Here is a 15353-nt window from a genome sequence, read left to right as displayed (position 1 = left end):
AAGTCGTATGATTACTCAATTGATCTCATCATGATGCAAAGTACTTGACACTTGAGCTTTTAGTTTTCAACTTTTATATTTAAGACTTATATTTCCTTATTCATGTACTACTTTATATAACTTTTATTTATGTTTAAAACTTATTTTTTTATTCATGTGTTACTTTATTGCGTCAATGGTTTCTTGAAATACTTGATAATTTAAATTCTAAATTTAATAATTACTAGACATGTGTAATACTTATGACATATATCCACCACAATAATGCTACCATAAATATTATACGAATAAGAAAACTACCAAAAACGATTACTGCAATGCAAAGTGTCACCCCCGCCGCATCGCGCGGGCACCCTACTAGTATATATATATATATATATATATATATAGGGTTAGGATCATGTGAGAAGCATTAGGCTAATTAAGAAACTTGAGAAACATTCTGAACCACACATTTTCTCTAAGCTTTTCGCAATATACACATATGTATAGTTGAAAACTGACTATATACATATGTGTATAATTCAAGATTTGACAATATACATATATCTATATAGTCAATTTTAAACTATACATATGTGTATATTAAGGTAAAGTTTAAGGAAATGTATATGTATATATATATATTAAAGGGGAATTGGCCTGTAATAATCCCAACTACACGTCATTGGCCATTTCCAGTCCCACCTTTGAATATTCCCCATGCCAGTCCCACCTTTCACCTATTTTTCCTCCACCGGTCATCAGTTAAAAAAACTTAAGTTAAGTTTTTTTCTGAATTACAAGCTGACGTTTTAGGGCTTTTGATCAGAACGAAGATACGAGTCGAATGATGTAAAACTTACCTTGAAATTGTGCTCCAAGCGATGAAAACGGTGCTTCAATTCGGGTGTTTAAATTTCCAATTAACAAAAATCAAGTCGTTTGGTGCTTTTGAGGTAAGTTTTACATCAATAGACTCGAATCCTCTTTCTGATCAAAAGCCCTAATACGTCAGTTTGTAATTCGGAAAAAAACTTAACTCCGTTAAGGTTTTTTAACTGATGACTAGTGGAGGAAAAATAGGTGGAAGGTGGAACTGATATGGGGAATATTCAAAGGTGGGACTAGCAATTGCCAATGACATGTAGTTTGGATTATTACAGACCAATTCCCCTATATAAAATCTATATGATTTTTTAATAAATAATAAATGAGCCAAACTCGTATTTAAAGAACTACTTATGAGCTGAACTTGAGCCATTGTAAGTTAAATATAACAAGCTTGGATTTGACTCGGCTTGCTTAGGGTGGAAGGGGCACCATTCGGTGACCCCTTCGGTGAGTGTATATGCCGATCGGGGAGGCACCTCTTGGGTGGATTCGGTGTTCGGTGAAAACTTATTACGGTGAGTAGTCATCGAGTGGGGAAGAGGAGAGAGAAGGAAGAGAGAGTGGGTTAATGGTAGGCCCACCCTCTTTCAACAAATCACAAATTTATCTTTTAAAAAAATTGTTTACCACTCTCTATATGTTTCAGCACCCCTAGTGTTTGAGTGCAAAATGAGAAGTGAAGGGGAAAGTTGAGATGACATGATATTATTGGTTAAAGAAAAAGTTTACCACTCTCCAGTTGGAAAACACCCCTTCCACCCTTACACCCTAAAAATAGACCAATGCAAAAAATATAAAATAATAAACAACAATCCCTAAATTTCTAAGTCAGATGCACCACAACATTCACCCTACAGTCCCAACCTTTAAATTATAGATTTTATCACTTTACCATCCGGATGTTACACTAAAACTCCATAATATACTTCTACGAAACACTCGAGCACATCTAAACTTTCCTAACGTTTTAATGCCTGTTTGTGTGGTCAGGCGATCCACCACCAAATACTACTCGGCTAGTGTTCCCACTATTCCACAATCTCAAAGGTATAAGTCAAGAATGGACAACCATAATGGAACCTTTTTAGGTTTTGGCCATTTCTAAATAGTTTTAAGGTCATTTTCAAATTTAAATTTTAAAAAGTAGAAACTCAGATTTTTGACAAAGATGTCAACGATTCTCAGCGTCGTCCATATTAAAAAGTATAATCATTAATTAAAAAATAACATATATATAAACTTAAATTTTAATATTTATTTATTTATTTTAAATTAATAGATCAATTATAACATAATCTGGTTATGAAAACATTGACATAAGTTTAGAACCTGCAGTTCTAGCAAAAGAGAACCCGAAGTTCTCATACAATATACATTTCATTGGAAGGCTTATTTTAAAATGCCTTATTCTTTCCTTTGTAAATAATATGTCGAACTTATCAAAACTTGAATTTACCGCACTTGACATCTCGGGTAACAACTACCTCCCGTGGACTCTTGATGCTAAAATCCATTTGACGGAAAATAATTTGGGGGAGACAATTATTGATGGTAATCAAACTTCGCCTCAAGATAAAGCGAAAGCTATGATATTCCTCCGCAAGCGGGAATATCTAACTGTTGAGGACCCCCTTGAATTATGGACAACCATCAAAGAACGTTTTGACCACCAGAAGTTGGTCTTACTCCCCAAAGCCCGCTATGAATGGCTTAATTTACGACTACAGGATTTTAAAACTGTCAGTGAATATAATTCTGCCTTGTGCCGCATCACCTCTGAAATAAAATTATGTGGTGAAAAATAACCGATGAAGACATGCTTGAAAAAACTTTCTCAACGTTCCATGCCTCAAATATGCTCCTGTCGCAGCAATATAGAGAACGCCAATTTACTAAATATTCCGAACTGATATCATGTCTTCTGGTCACGAAGCAAAACAACAAGCTCCTACTACAAAACCATCAATCGTGACCCGCCGGTGCAAGCCCATTCCCTGAAACGAGTGTGGCCAATTCTCAAAGCGGACGAGGTAGAGGTAGAGGCCGCGGCCCCAGCAGAGGTCGTGGTCGTGGTCGAGGGCGGGGATGTACATGGCATCTAGAGTCCCAGAACACTAAAAAAAATAGCGGTGGTTAATCGAGTCGACATAATACGGGGCGACATTCAAAAGGGAAAAGTAGCGGGAACCAAAGCAACATTTGTTATAGATGTGGGATGTCAAATCATTGGTCCCGCACATGTCACACCCCTAAACACCTCATTGAGGCATATCAACGCATTTGTTATAAACTCTTGCAATGTTTCATTTTACTTCTTGAATTAACTTTTATTTATTTTTATTTCCTGAAGAAATATGTATACTAGCTCCAGTAGAGCTATTATTGGTGATGAATGTCTGGTAGATAGCGGTAGTACTAACATTATTCTCAAAGATATGAAATTTTCCTCTGAGTTGTCTCCGGCAGAGACACCGATTTGTACTATATCTGGTGTCAGTAACCTTATCGAAGGCTCCGGCAGAGCACACATAACATTATCTTCGGGTACCCAACTCATTATTGATAATGCATTATATTCAAGTAAATCCAGAAGAAATTTACTTAGTTTTAAAGATATTCGTAAAAACGGTTACCACCTAAAAACAATATCTGAAAATAATATTGAATCTTCAAATTACTTCAAACAAAAATGGCAAAGAAACAATTGTTGAACAATTAGAAGCCTTATCCTCTGGATTATATTGTACTAATATCAATCCTATCAAATCATACATGGTGAGTAACCAAAAGCTATTAGATAAAGAAACATTCAATATATGGCATGACCATCTAGGTCACCCTGGTAGCATAATGATGAGACGAATAATCAAAAGTGCAACCGGGCACCCTCTCAAAAACTTAAAAGTTTTGCTACCACAAGACTTATCATGTGCAGCATGCTCTCTGGGCAAACTTATAACTCGGCCCTCACAAACTAAATTGATACATGAAACCCCATCAATTTTAGAAAGAATCCAAGGGGATATTTGTGGGCCTATTCATCCTCCGTGTGGACCATTCCGCTATTTCTTGGTCTTAATAGACGCATCCTCAAGGTGGTCACATGTGAGCCTTTTAGCTACTCGAAATGTAGCATTTGCCCGACTTTTAGCTCAAATCATACAATTGAGAGCCAAATTCCCCAATAATCAAATTAAAAACATCCGGATGGATAATGCGGGAGAGTTCACATCTCAAGCTTTTAATGACTATTGTATGTCAATTGGGATCAATGTTGAACATTCAGTACCTCATGTTCACACACAAAATGGTTTAGCTGAATCTCTGATTAAAGGATTACAAATAATCGCTAGACCACTCTTAATGAGATGTAAATTACCATCTTCTGCATGGGGTCATGCTATTTTGCATGCCGCTGCACTGATTAGATTGAGACCAACTGCTGATCACGAATACTCCCCATTGCAACTGGTCTCCGGACGAGAACCAAGTTTATCCACCTTAGAATTTTTGGTTGTGCGGTATATGTACCAATACCGCCACCACAACGTACTACAATGGGACCCCAAAGAAGACTGGGTATCTATATTGGTTTTAACTCCCCATCCATAATTAAATATTTAGAACCAATGACGGGAGACATGTTTACAGCACGGTATGCTGACTGTCATTTTATTGAAACAATATTCCCAGTCTTAGGGGGAGATAAGGACAAAGAAAGACTAGTAATACAAGAAATAACATGGAATGCATCATCGCTATCAAATCTCGACCCCCGAAGTGGTCAATGTGAATATGAAGTCCAAAAGATTATACAATTGCAAAGAATAGCGAATGAATTACCAGGTGCATTCACAGGCACGAATATAGTGACAAAGTCACATGTACCAGCATCAAATGCACCTGCTCGAATTGAAGTAATCCCAGAAGCGATTACTATACAACGAAAGCGTGGGAGACCAATCGGTTCCAAAGACAAAAACCCACGGAAACGAAAAGAGCAAAGTAACGCAGTTGGTGAAAACTCACAAAAGATTATAAGTGAAACCCCGGTAGAGGTAAATGTCCCAGAAGAGACAACTATGAATCCAGAGGAAAATGAAGTTTTAGAAGAAACACTGGCACCGAACGAAAATGAGATCTCTATCAATTATGTACAAGATAGTCAATGTGGAACCGGAATAAAACAGGTGTTGATGATATATTCGCATATGCTATAGCAACAGATGTAATCAATGAAAATGATTACGTACCAAAAACTTTAAAAGAGTGCATGCACAGAAATGATTGGCCAAGATGGCAAGAAGCCACAAACGCCGAATTGAATTCGCTCGAAAAGCGACATGTTTTCGGACCTGTAGTCCGAACACCCATAGACGTCAAACTAGTAGGTTATAAATTGGTGTTTGCAATAAAAAGAAATGAAAAGAATGAGATTGTACGATATAAGGCTCGACTTGTAGCACAAGAGTTTTCCCAAATCCCAGGAGTTGATTATGAGGAAACGTATTCCCCTGTAGTGGATGCGATAACCCTTAGGTTCCTTATCGGCCTCACAATCTCTGAAGGACTTCATATGAGACTAATGGATGTCGTCACCGCATACTTATACGGGACACTTGAAAATGACATCTACATGAAAATCCCTAAAGGATTAAAATTGCCTTAAGCATTAAAATCAACACCTCGAGATATGTGTTCTATAAAGCTCTAGAGATCTTTATATGGTCTCAAACAATCTGGTCGTATGTGGTACAATCGACTTAGTGAATATCTCGAAAAAGAAGGATACAAGTCTGATGTAATCAGTCCATGTGTCTTTATAAAACGATCACTCTCAAATTTCACTATAATAGCAGTTTATGTTGACGATATCAACATCATCGGATCTCCTGAAGAGATAGAGAAAGCTGCTCAGTTGTTAAATAAGGAATTTGAGATGAAAGATCTTGGTATGACAAAAGTATGCATGGGACTACAATTTGAGTGTCTGTGCAATGGCACATTTGTCCATCAATCAAACTACATCCAGAAGATGTTAGTTCGTTTCAATATGGATAAAGCACATCCGTTTAGCCTACCTAATGTTGTCCGACCGCTAGATCCACACAAGGATCCTTATCGCCCTCAAGAAGAAGGCGAAGATGTACTTGGTCTAGAAGTACCATACTTAAGCGCGATCGGTGCCCTTATGTATCTCGCAAATAACACAAGACCTCACATTGCATTTGCAGTACATGTACTAGCGAGATACAGTTCGAATCCAACACGTAGACACTGGAATGGTGTAAAACATATATTCTGGTATATTTGCGGGACACAAGACTTAGGTCTTTTCTATCAGAAAGATCAAAAGTCCCAGCTTGTTGGGTATGCTGATGCCGGATATCTATCAGATCCTCACAAAGCAAAAACTCAGACAGGTTATGTATTCACATACGGTGGCACAACAATTTCTTGGAAGTCAACTAAGCAAACACTTACCGCAACGTCATCAAATCATGCCGAATTGATAGCACTATATGATGTTGGTCGAGAATGCGTGTGGTTGAGATCAATGATTAATCACATACAAGAAGCATGCGGATTAGAACAGATCAAGAAGGAGCCGACAATTATTTATGAAGACAACGCTGCTTGCATAGCTCAGATCAGAGAAGGTTACATCAAGGGTGATCGAACAAAGCACATCTCACCAAAGTTCTTCTCAACGTATGACTTGCAGAAAGAAGGGGAAATTGATGTTCGCCAGATCAAGTCAAATGAAAATTTAGTTGACCTGTTCACAAAATCTTTACCAAGAAGCAGTTTCGAGCAACTATCACACAAGATCGGTCTCCGCAGATTAAAAGATGTTTGTTGAATTCAAGGGGAGAATTATACACATTGTACTCTTTTTCCCTTAACTAAGTTTTGTTCCAATGGGTTTTCTTAGTAAGGTTTTTAATGAGGCAGTACAATTGATCCAGTAGTATCAATTTATTTATTCAGGTCCTGAAGTACCTATTTAACATCATCCTGAAGTATGTTGTTAAACTGTGTATAATTCTAAATGTCTGAGGGGGAGTGTTATAAACCAGACATTTTAGGCCCAACCCAATACTTATGGGTTTTAGGGTTTACACTTGTGTTTATCTATATATTGTAATGTTGAATAGAATGAATGAGTAGAATTCAGTTTTATCTCTATTTCTCTTTGGTTTTTATCAAATGTTCTTTTTTAGACAATAATTTACTATACCTAAATAACACCTAACTTATATTTATAAAGGTTTGACCTCACATCACTTTATGAGAGAAAACACCATATCACTAGATCATTAGACCACAAGGTTATGAGTAAATAACGTATTGATTTAATTGCACGTTGTGTCCCTTTGCTTTGCAAATATTGCACTTTTGCTCCAATTGCTTAATAATTACACAATTGATCCCAGTGGTTGCAAACTTATTACCTAGGTGGTCCCGATGATATGGATTTAAAATTATGGGGATTTGTACCATGAATGGCCGTTAAATTTCTCTGTTAAGTAGATGTGAAATGTCTATTTTACCCCTGCTAAAACTAAAATAATTAAAAAAGAACATAAAATTAATTAAATCATTTATAAATTAAAGTGAGCCCCCTTTTAATTTTTATATAATAATAGGTTACCCAATACCCCCCCCCCAACAACCACCACTCCTTACACCATCACCCACTCTGATCACCACCACCCCACCTTGTAAGATTAAATATATAAGAGAAATTGACCTATAATAATCCCTAGTAGACGTCATTAGCCATTGGCAGTCCCAATTTTGAATATCCCCCTACTAGTCCAACATTTCATCTATTTTTCCTCCACCAAAATAATTAAAAGAGAACATATAAATTAATTAAATCATTTATAAATTAAAGTGAGCCCCCTTTTATTTTTATATAATAATAGGTTACCCAATACCCCCTCCCCCCATCAACAACCACCACTCCTTACACCATCACCCACTCTGATCACCACCGAAAACCACCACCCCACCTTGTAAGATTAAATATATAAGGGAAATTGGCCTATAATAATCTCTAGTAAACGTCATTGGCCATTGGCAGTCCCAATTTTGAATATCCCCCTACTAATCCAACATTTCACCTATTTTTCCTCCACCGGTCCCCGTTAAAAAAACTTAAAGGAGTTCAGTTTTTTTCCGAATTACAAACAGATGTTTAGGCCTTTTGATCAGAACGATGATACGAGTCCATTAATGTAAAACTTACCTCGAAACGATGCTCCAAACGACAAAAACGGTGCTTCAATTCGAGTGTTTAAACTTCCAGTTAACAAAAATCAAGTCGTTTGGAGCACCATTTCGAGATAAGTTTTACATCAATGTACTCGTATGTTGGTGCATACATCTGTCGACTTCGTCTTGTATCGAGTCTTGTACTAGATTGATTAGATCAGGGCACGTTGTTCGAGAAAATAGAAGTTTTAGGTGTAAAATAGGTTGATTCCGCTTGAAAGTGTTCATGGTAGTTTCAAGCGAAATCAAGTGATGTTATTCCACTTGAGTGGTTAATTGTGGAGATTTCGCTTGAACAAGAGATTTCGCTTGAACAAGTGATTCCGCTTGAGCATGTTCAAGCGAAATCAGAACTCTATAAATAACCTTTCAAGCGAGATCATATGTAACTGTTCATGTTTCCGGTACCGAAGTGCTGCTGAAGTGTCGTCTTATTGTAAACTAAATTTTATCAATATACAAGGCAAATTAAAGTGATTTCAAGCTGATTTCAAGTTTGTTTCTTAGTTTCCACATCTAAAACAGATCAAGATCTCTTCTGAACGACTCGTTTGGGTCATGAACCGATCCTACAAGTGGTATCAGAGCTCAGGAGGAGGAGTTCTTACCGATTCAGCTTAAAATTTCTGTTTTCTACACCTTCTTTTCAAAATTAACAACTTTTCACGGTTAAAATCAGCTCATTTTCTCACGTAATGTGTAAAACTGTGTTTTAACAAACCCTTGAAAGTTTCAGAACAAAATTCGGATTAAAAGTGGTAAAAATGGACTAAAAAGGTAATTCCGCTTGAACGAGCACTTTCTGATTTCGCTTCAAAGGTGTTATTCCGCTTGAGATTTTCAAGTGAAATCAGTGATTTCGCTTCAAATAGCCTGATTCCGCTTCTAATTGTTATTCCGTTTGAAATAACTTGGTTATTTCGCTTGAAAGTACTAATCTCGCTTGAAAAGTTTGATTCCGCTTGAAACAGGTGTTTCCGTTTGCACTGGAATTCCGCTTGAATTTCTGATTTCGCTTGGAAGTAATTTAGCTTGAAACTTAATTTCGTTTGAAAGTGTTTGTTTGTGAAACTTGTTACCGAATCATGGAAGAAGAGTTCTATAACGCATTTGCTACATCTTCAAGTACTCTGGCTGCCATTGCTCAAAACATAAACTTGGAAAACGAAACTGGAACTTTACAAAAACCCCCGAGCTTATGGGAATTGAAGAGTATCATGGCTGGAAAAATCGTTTTGAGAACTGGGTTCAGGCAAACCATTTGAGAGCTTGGGAAAGCATTGAAACAAAGTATGTTAGACCTCAGACTGCTTTGAGAGTTGATAAAATCATCTCAGAATTTACAGATCAAGAGAGAGATAGTTATAAAGGAGTGAAAATGATGATTAGTCTTCTACAACAAGCTGTCAAAGAAGACATTTTCATTTTTCTTCAGCATGATGGTAGTGCATTTTCGATTTGGGAGGCACTTGAGAAGAAATTCGAAGGAAGTACAGAAAAGCTCAAGAGTAAAGCATCTTTGCTGAAAAAGGAGTTTTAGTTGTTTACTAGTATGCCTGGTGAAACTACAAAGACTCTCATCGAAAGATACTGTCATCTTGTGCGTACCATGTCTCAGTTGAAAATTACTAAGACTCCAGCAGAATGGGTTGAAAAGCTAGCTGACGCGTTACCACAGAAAGAATGGGGTACTTATCTCATGAGTTTGAAGAATTCTGGAGAGTTTAGTAGATTATCATTTGGATAGTTTATTGAAAAGCTTGAGGCATTGGATCTTGAACAACAAAAGATTGCCAGAATGAACAGCTCGAGCAATCAAAAAGATATCAAATTGTATTACAAAGGAAATGTTAAACAATTGAAACAAGTCCAAAGATTCAAACTGCTTTTAGTGCAGGAAATTCATCCGGATCAGTCAGTAAAGTTCAGTCAACACTAGTGGATTTTCAAGTGTTAATCCTCCAAGTGTTCAAAGTGCAAATGTTGGTAATGAACATATGATTCAGTGCAATATGGCATTGCATCTTCAAAATGGACAGAATTTTTCGAAAGAAGTTGTGAAAAGTCATATGGCATTGCTGGTTACTGCGTCGGAATCTTACGAAGGATTGATTGCTGGAAGAATTGGCAATCCGATGTTAACAAAGGAAGATTACGACCAGATTGATGCAGAGGAATTGGAGCTTATGGTTATAAAATGGGCTTTAGCAAGTGTTCTGAGAAGAGCTGAAAAGTTCAAAATGATTATAGGAAATGATTTTTTGGATGCTCATCTTTCAGCTTTAGGTTTTGATAAATCTAAAGTTACTTGTTTTAAATGCAGGGAGAAAGGTCATTTTAAAAGAGAGTGCAAAAGTCAGGAGACTAGTGGAGCAAAGAATCCTTTTGGAAAGATGATTACCATAGAAAGGCTATATATCAACAAATCACTAATCAACCGCATCAACAAAAGGATTCACAAACTGCACATGGAAAAATGATCGAAGAAGCAAATAAGAAAGCTTATTATGGCATTATTGATCAAGATGATGAGAAAGTGGCTGAAGGTTTTAGCTGGGACAAGTACATTCCAGCTGATACCAATCTTAAAGCTTTTATTGCTCAAATTGTTCAAAAACCAGATTTGATGAAAGAATGGATAGTAGTGTTATCTGATGAAGAGAAAAGAGAAGATGAAGAATCTGTTTCTTCAGAAAACAGTTCAACAGAAAGCAGTGATGATGATGAAAAAATTGAACACATAAATGTTGGAAAAACTCATTTATCTTCTGATAGTTTTGAATTTTATTTTGCAGATAAACTAAAGAAACTCAAAGAGAGAAAAGTTGCAAAAGAAATGAAAGAAATCAAGATTGTTGAGAAGATAGTTGAAGTAGAGAAGATTGTGGAGATCGAAAAGATTGTTGAAGTCACAAAACCTTGTCTTACATGTTTGGAATCTTGCAAACAATGTGAAGAAAAAGACGAGAGGTTTAGTGAATCAGAAAAGTTGAAAGAAAAGTTGTTGTTTGAGGTCAAGAATTTGAAAGAGTCGTATAATGAATGCAACAATAATGTCGAAGCAACAATGATGTCGAAGCAACAATGATGTCGAAGCAAAAAGAGATAAATTTTTATATTGAAGAATGTGCAAAATGGAAGCAAGAGTTGGAAACTGAGAAAGCAGAAAATGAAAGAATCAGACGTTTATTGAGAAGTTATACAAGTTCTGATTACTTAATTGACATAATTTATCCAACTGTTGCAGGTTTTGAAGCGTTTGAAGACGAACAGCCAAAGAAGAAAAAGGATACTGGTAATAAACAGAGTGTCTGTTATAATAAGTGTCCGCCTCCAATTTGGGAAGGGTACTCGCCTAGAAAACCAAATGAGGAACAATTAAAAAAGGCAGTTAATATAAAGTTAGAATCCGAGATAACCGATGTGTTGCCAGACAATATTGACGTCACGTTCACAGCGTCCGACACAGATCACGAGTCCGAATTAATAAAAAGAGTGGTCGATCAGGTGTTGGATAAGGATGAGGAGTCAGAGTCAAAGTCTGAGTCCGAAAGTTCGTGTTTGTCAGTCAGGAGTTCGAGTTCGTCTGGAAAAAGTTCAAAAACGTCGGGAAAACGGGTTTATAGTAAAGAATTTTTGTTCTCAAAATCTAATTTGAATGACGAAACATTTGAAGTTGCATATACTTTGAATGATTCTGACAAATTATATTTTGATAGAGAGTTTTCAATAAGAGGTGTTAAAACTAAATTGATCAAAAAGGTTTTCAAGTTAACAGAAATTAATATTTCTGAAATAAAAGATTTAAATCTTTCTGAAAAACCAAAAAAATACACCTCAAGAGTTCAACAACGGATAAACAAGAAAATGGGTTACAATTATGGTTTAGATTTTCGAAAGAAACCAAACCATAATGGTAATTTCAAAAAGAAAGGTCTTGGTTTTATTCCTCCAGAAAACTATAGAAATGAAAAATTTTCTAAAAATACAAAATTTGTTTCAGGTCCATCTGCTGAGGAAGAAAAGAAGAGTTCATTTTGGAGACAATCAAATCAAGAATTTCTTGCTGAAAAGAAGAAAAATGAAGTTCAGAGGAAAGAAACAAGAACCTGTTTTAGATGCAATGAAATTGGTCACATTGCATGGAATTGTCCGTTGGCAACAAAGACAAAACAGGGAGTCTCAGAAAAACTGAAAGATATTGTTATTGATAACTCCGAACCACCAACTGAGAAATTTAAAATGTTTAAAAGTTCAACATATGAAGTTGGTGAATGTTCGAAAAGGTTTTACAGGAGAAGTGTGAAGCTTGACAACCAAAAGTGGGTTGTTAAGAAATCTGAGACGAAATCTGGTGATGAATCTGATTCCACAAAATCAGAGGAGCCACAAGTTGTTAAAAAGAGTGAAAACTCAGTTCCTCCAATGGATGATGAGAACTTTCCACCATTGAGGACTGAAAATTTTAAACAAAAAATTGGGAAAGTTGAGATCTCTAATCAATTTTATTCTGAAAAGAATGAATTTGATGTTGAGAAAGCGTTTAATGGGAATGTAAAGAAAATTATTGGAAAAATGATCGATAGGAAGGTTAAAGGGGTAAAAGATTTTTATGCAACAAAGAAAGCAACCTACACCCCAACTAAAGAGGAGTTGATATCACCCAAGGCTGGTCAGGCTTGGGTGGACATTTTCTTTCATTGAAAAACCTGACTTGCCGGAGATCCTAAGTTTGTAATTGCGGATCAGGAATCGGCATCATTCTTGTTAAAATAGATTTTGTGAAAAAGTTTAAAATTGTTTTAAATTTTACAGGTTGTGACTTGCCGGAGCTTCCAGGTAGGTAAGTGTGAAGCAGGAATCGGCATCTTGATTGGTAAAATGATTTTGTGTAGATGTTTTATTCCTACATGTGGTACAGGTCATAAGTTTACAAGTGATTAGTCAAGGTCATTAGTTTGAACTTGATGTAATCCTCATACAACCGATTGAATGAACAAGATGATGAACCCGAACCTACAAGTGGTTAAAACAAAACTTATTTTTCGGAAAAACCATTTTGATTAAAACAAACTTGAGTGTTTTGAAATCTTAATGGGAAAATAGTTTGTTGAAAAGGGGAGTTCTGATTGTTTTTGCCTAGTGAATGGCGAATTGAAGCAATTCGATATAAGTTGTCATTTTTCTTGTACAGTTTGTTCTAAATTTCTTTAAACGTTTTTGCATTTTAGGGGGAGTAAAATTTTCAGAAAATCCAAAAACATTAGAAAATTTGAAAAAACCAAAAACATGATAAAATTCAAAAATGAGTTTTGTTGTGAAAAAGAGGAAATGATAGTACATCAGTGGACTATCACAACATGCTAACGAAATGGAAAGTCAAATGTGATAAACAATCTCACTGCGGATATGTAGGTTTTTATACATTTAGTAAATTGTGACGAGATATAAACTTAAATTCAAACTTGCTTATATCGTGGGGAACATTTCTTGGATATATAGGTAACCCCCGAAATCTTGTTTGAAAGGTCCCTCTTTCTGAGATACTAGGTCTTTATGCTTAGTGATATCTGGGGTATTATCCCGGGACTTCTGCTGAATGGAAATTCTGACCTAGTCCCCGTATAATACTTTCTGCAAAATGCTTGAAATCTAGCATCGCCCTCAGCATAAAAAATGATGAAACATTGAAAAATGCTAATCATGTGCTGTTGAAGAAAGATCCTCTAAAGGGGACACACCAAAAGTCGAGCCGTCATCTCTCTGCTGAACGGAAGTTCTGACCTGAGCTCTCACGGTTTCGCACCTAACCCCTTACACATATATCATCTAGGTATACTCACCTGTAAGACTGAATATTGGGATCTGGATACGGGAGTATATTCAAGTAGTGGGACATGCGGATAAGTTTAAGTCATTAAAACATTAATCCCGTATCTCAAAACAGTTGAACTTTGTGTGAAAATTTAAGTGGACCAGTATACTGACAATCTAAGTGAATTGTTTAGAACTTAAAATGAAATGAAGCTTAACGATGTTGGTGATTTGTCTCATAAACTAATATGATCCTCTTACACAAACTCACAAAAATAGTGTCTGTAAATATTTCTTTACTGCATTTTCTTTTATTATTACAAAAATTCCAAAAAGATTTTCAGTGTGTTTTAGCATAACTTTTGAAAAATTCAAAAAGATTTTCGACAACTGATGTTGGAGAGCTGATTTTCAAAATTCCAAGTGCTGAACATGATGATCATTTTAAGGGGGAGCCTGTTAAATCTAAAGATGGTTGATTATTTTTTCTGCAAGTGGTCACAAATATTTTGATTGTTTTGAAAAAGAGAGTCTGAATTGGTGCATACATTTTTAATCTTAAATTGTTATGGAATTTATTGTGTGGTAGAGAATGTGCAGGAAAGCAAGTTTCCGATATCTGAGTAGAATGAGAGACAGGTTATGATCATGGAACTGATGGTGCTGATGAATTTAAGGAATCAAGAGATCTGATCAAGAGAATTAGAAAGCTTGAGAGCAAGATCACGATCCTGATTCTGTGCAAAATCAGACTGTAATTCCAGCACATTGAAAGGGGGAGTCTAAAGACATCCGAGAGAAGGATTCGTTCGTAGGGAGCATGTTGATACTGATAGAAAGAGTAAAGCCCAAAGACTGATAAAGATTGAAGATGAGAAGACTCGACACTGAAGACTCGTCAACATTTGAGGGGGAGTCTGTTGGTGCATACATCTGTCGACTTCGTCTTGTATCGAGTCTTGTACTAGATTGATTAGATCAGGGCACGTTGTTCGAGAAAATAGAAGTTTTAGGTGTAAAATAGGTTGATTCCGCTTGAAAGTGTTCATGGTAGTTTCAAGCGAAATCAAGTGATGTTATTCCGCTTGAGTGGTTAATTGTGGAGATTTCGCTTGAACAAGAGATTTCGCTTGAACAAGTGATTCCGCTTGAGCATGTTCAAGCGAAATCAGAACTCTATAAATAGCCTTTCAAGCGAGATCATATGTAATTGTTCATGTTTCCGGTACCGAAGTGCTGCCGAAGTGCCGTCTGATTGTAAACTGAATTTTATCAATATACAAGGCAAATTAAAGTGATTTCAAGCTGTTTTCAAGTCTGTTTCTTATTTTCCGCATCGGAAACAGATCAAGATCTCTTCTGAACGACTCGTTTGGGTCATCAAC

The sequence above is a fragment of the Helianthus annuus genome, chromosome 12 (assembly GCF_002127325.2).
Source record: "Helianthus annuus cultivar XRQ/B chromosome 12, HanXRQr2.0-SUNRISE, whole genome shotgun sequence".
Lineage (NCBI taxonomy): Eukaryota > Viridiplantae > Streptophyta > Magnoliopsida > Asterales > Asteraceae > Helianthus > Helianthus annuus.
This window is presented reverse-complemented; position numbering follows the sequence as displayed.